The sequence below is a fragment of the Panthera pardus genome, unplaced genomic scaffold (assembly GCF_024362965.1).
Source record: "Panthera pardus isolate Hobbes unplaced genomic scaffold, ASM2436296v1 HiC_scaffold_16, whole genome shotgun sequence".
In the NCBI taxonomy this organism is placed as follows: domain Eukaryota; kingdom Metazoa; phylum Chordata; class Mammalia; order Carnivora; family Felidae; genus Panthera; species Panthera pardus.
Window position 1 is genome coordinate 82,072,064 of NW_026526721.1, and position 4,767 is coordinate 82,076,830.

The following is a 4,767-nucleotide window of genomic DNA, read 5'->3' on the forward strand; positions in this document are numbered from 1 at the left end:
GTCCGCAAGGAAATTTGGAAGGTAATGGATACATTCATTATCTTGATAGTGGTGATGGTATCACAAGTAGTTCCATGTATCAAAACTTATCAAACTGTAGCGTGCGCCCAAGCCAGCTCCGGATCGTGCCCCCACTCAGTGCAGGATCCCCCTGAATCCCACCGGAGCTCCGTGCCCCATGTCCCCCGCCTCCCCAGCGCTGCTGGCCAAAGACCCCCATGCACCATGTGGGAGGATGGCAGGATCCGTGGTGGACAGCGCTCCCACAGTGAAACTAAATGATGGGCATTTAAACAACTCCCTGGGCTCCCCAGTTCAAGCCATGTATTTCCCAAGACTGATAGTTCCATTTTGTGGGCACATTACAGGTGGCATGAGACCAGGCAAGAAGCTGTTGGTGGTGGGGGCATTGTAGACTTCAGCCCAGAGAGCTTTGCCATCAGCTTGACCTGGGGTGACTCTGAAGACTCTTCTGCCAATGTGGCAATTGAACTCAAAGCTGGGTTCACAGACTGGCAACTACTCAGAAATTCTTGTATATCTGGGGAAAGAGGTGAAGGGCAGTCTGTGATACCTTACTTCCCATTCATCCCAGACCAGCTATTCAGGGTGGAAATTCTTTGTGAGCACCCATGTTTCAGAGCGTTTGTGGATGGACACCAATTTTTTTATTTTTACCACCACATTCATTTTTTTTTAATTTTTTTAACGTTTATTTATTTTTGAGATAGGGAGAGACAGAGCATGAACGGGGGAGGGTCAGAGAGAGAGGGAGACACACAATCTGAAACAGGCTCCAGGCTCTGAGCGGTCAGCACAGAGCCCGACTGCGGGCTCGAACTCACAGACCGCGAGATCGTGACCTGAGCCGAAGTCGGACACTTAACCGACTGAGCCACCCAGGCGCCCCTATTTTTACCACCACATTCAAATGCCATCTGCAGCTGACACCATAAAGATACATGGGGACCTCCAGATTGCTAAGCTTGGCTGATATTGTTTAAACCGCCTCTATCTCAAACAGGATCGGGTACCACAGCTCTCTTCCGGACAAGTGTCCTAGCAAGATCTGGAGACTTAAAAAGAAACAAAAACAAAAAGCACGTTTCACTGTCTCTACTTTCTGTGCAGTTTAAACCCAAAATGACAGCTTCAAACTGTGGTTTGCCCTTAGGGAGCTGTCAGAACAAAGACACCGAGCCATTATTTCCACAACAGAACAAAGTAAGACAATTATGCTGGATTTTATTCAGACTAAAGTGGCAAAAAAAAAAAAAAAAAAAAAATGTATCAAATTGTACACTTTAAACACGGAGTTCATTGACTATTACACCTTAATAAAGCTGTTCATTTAAAAAAGAACCCCAAGAACGAAAATGGGTGAAAGGGTTATATTTCCAACTATAAAGTAGATAAGTCGTGGTGATGACATGTACAGCATGGTGACCATAGTTATAATATTGCATTGAATACTCGAAGGTTGCTAAGAGAGATCTTAAAAGTTCTCATCACACACACAAACACGCAGAATTTGTAACCATGTGTAGTGATGGATGTTAATTAGACTTATCGTGGTGATCATTTCACAATACATACACACGTGGAATCATGTTATACACTTGAAACTAATATAATATGTCAGCTATATCTACACTTTTGAAAAGAAAGGAAGAAGGACCCCTAATAGCCACTACACCTGTCCCCCTTTTCCTCTTGGGACCTTGGGTTTCCGGCCTTGTTGTTGAAGTTTCTCCCTTTTCGGTTCTATCTCTCCTTCAATTTCAGTAATCTGCCTAAATCAGGCAGGACTCCTCTCTCTGGGCAGGGCAGTAATGTCCTTCTTTCACAGTATGGCAATGAGATGACTGTTTAGGACTCAAAGACCAGTCACAGCGTTCACACACCCCGCACGCCTTCTCATAGTACCAAGCAGTACCCAGGTAGTAACCTCATCAATTTGGCCGTATGCCAAAGGTGTGATTTCTTTGCTAGTCTAGGCAGTTGTGGATCTCAGAGCTGGGACAGCTCTCCTGGTGACAGAATAAACAGAAAGGACTCTTTTCTGGAGAGTATGGTCAAGCTCTGAACAGCAGCCATATACCTGTTCCAACTGCAGAAAGTGCTACTACACCTGTTACTACTTTCCCCAGGACAAAAAATTGTGACACCTAATTGTACATTTCTTGCATCATTCAGTGTCAGGTGGAAAAATGCCCCCCATTCATGAAAAGAAAACCAAAAAACAAAGATATTGCTCCTAAACAAAGATGGGTTCATAACCGGGAATCACATTCCCAATATACCTCTTGCGGTATGCATTACAAATAGAAACAATGATCAAGTCTGATAATTCCATTTGAGTCCTTATAAAAAGGAAAGATTCCGCGCATGTGGATATCAGCAGGCCTCAAGTCAATGGAGGAGATTTCCCAAGGTCTACCACAGCCCCCTCCTGGCTGTTTTTCACCCTCTGCAAGTTCCCCTCCACACCCTGAGCTTTCTTCCACAGCCGGGACCTCTGCTTCCTCCTCCCCCAGCCCCCACCCCGCCCCATCAGGCTTTGGCCTCACCCCTCCAGGGAGGTAGCTCTCTGAAGCCACCTGCTGCCTCAGTGTTGCCCTCTGGACCTTATTGCAGAGCGGGTCCTGCCACCCCTCTGCAGTCTTCACCCTACACCTTCCTCTCTCCTCTGCCCTTCTCCAAGTCTCCTTCCCATGGGTTTCTTGTTTTATCCCAACCCGGTAAGTATGGGCAACTTCCTAAATTCTCTCCTCGGTTGGCTTTCCCTCTCTCTTGTTCTATCTTTTTCCCTCCCCTGCTTCAAGCTTTATGTTATTCAAATGACTCCCAAATCTACAGGACTAACCCTAAACTCTCTTTCTTGCTTGAGATTCACAGACGATGGATTATAAACAAGATACATTCCCAAGAAATGAAGGACAAAATATCCTTCTCAACCTGCAACTCAGAATCACGAAGGGGTCCCTTGGTGGAGCAGAAACCGGAGAACTGCTGAAGACGCAATGCTGATGGGGTCGATGGAAGAAAGAAAACAACAAATCGTGGAGAGGAGAGCGCCAGAGGACAGGATGCCTGGAAGTTGGATGGGCCAGGGCCACCCAAATGGAGAACTACCAAGAAGAGTAGTGTTTGGTGTCTATAAACCAACCCCTGCCCACATTAGTACAAACACCCCGCCAGTCAGAGGCCACTGGGGCATCTCCCTCCAGGCAATGCAGTGTACATGGGCTTAGGTCTGAGAGACAAGGCAGTGTGCCATGCCACCCAGGAAGCCCAGTGCCCACACCCACCAGACCAGCCTCTGCCACACCTTGCTCCAGCTGCCCACCCTCCCCTCGCCCACCCTTACTCCCGCGCACTCCCACCCCAGGCAAGGAGTACAAACAGAGACCAGCGTGGCCTCTCAATCCCAATGGCAAGCACAGGCGACAATCAGCAAACATTTGAGTAAGGCCAGCACCCTGAAAGAAATTGAACGCACAATAGAAAAAGAATTTACAGAAGCAAGGTGTAAGACTTAAATATAATCCAAATCCTCAGGGGAATAAGTGAGGCATCCAAGAAACAAGAATAGACAGGCTACGAGGGAAAAGAACCAATGAGAACTCTTAAAAAGTAAATATACAACAATGGAAATGAAAAAATTAAGCCAATGAACTGATAACAAAATAATTACAGCTTACAAGAATTACTGAACTGGAAAATTGGGCTGAGGGATTCTTTGGGAAGAAGAAAAATACAAATTAATCTATTTCAGAAATTGGGAAAATAAATTCTGAAGTTCCAATATCCCTTTAATAGATGTTCCAGAGGAAGAAAATAGAAGAGAGAGGGGAATTTTTAAAGAAATGTTAAAACTACAAAATGGAACTGAAAAATAATATAATATTGTGTTCCTGTCAGTCAGAACTGGCAATTTATAATGGTTTACCAGATGTGCTTCAAGTAATTTTTTCAAAGAAATAAAACTACAGATAAAGCTGATGGTCTTTCTGACCCAAATTCCTTGCCTCCTCCTTTTTCTTTAAGGCAGCCATCGCCATGATGAATTCGTATATTTCTTTCCAGCCTACTGTATATATAAAATATATGATGCTTTTATGCCTGGCTTTAAATTTTACTTAAAAATTTTGTTTATGTTTATTTTATTTATTTTTTTTTTACGTTTATTTTTGAGACAGAGAGAGACAGAGCATGAACAGGGGAGGGGCAGACAGAGAGGGAGACACAGAATTGGAAGCAGGCTCCAGGCTCCGAGCCGTCAGCCCAGAGCCTGACGCGAGGCTCGAACTCACGGTCTGTGAGATCATGACCTGAGCTGAAGTCGGACACTTAACCGACCGAGCCACCCAGGCACCCCTATGTTTATTTTATTTTTGAGAGAAAGAGAGAGAGCACAAAGCGGGGGGAGGGGGAGAGAGAGAGGGAGACACAGGATCCGAAGCAGGCTCCAGGGTCTGAGCTGTCAGCGCAGAGCCCGACGTGGGGCTCAAGTACTCAGTACAGTATTATTAACTGTGGTCACCATGCTGTACATTACATCCCCAGACTCATTTATCTTATAACTGGAAGTTTGTGCCTTTTGACCACCTTCACCTTCCACCACTCAGCCCCCTGAATCATTTTTCAATTCCACTTATAGTGGGGTTTTTTCATACAAAAGGTTCTAATTTTAATATAGTCAGATTTTTCAATCTGATGCAAGCGATCTTTTTTAAAGAATGGATGAGTATTTGTCAAACCTGA

The 4,767-nt window shown here is 45.0% G+C and overlaps 1 pseudogene; it reads left to right on the top strand.

The window, feature by feature from the left end:
* Positions 1–235: 235 nt before the first annotated feature.
* LOC109275334 (galectin-related protein-like) lies at positions 236–994 on the top strand (annotated as a pseudogene).
* The last annotated feature ends 3,773 nt before the right edge of the window (positions 995–4,767 follow it).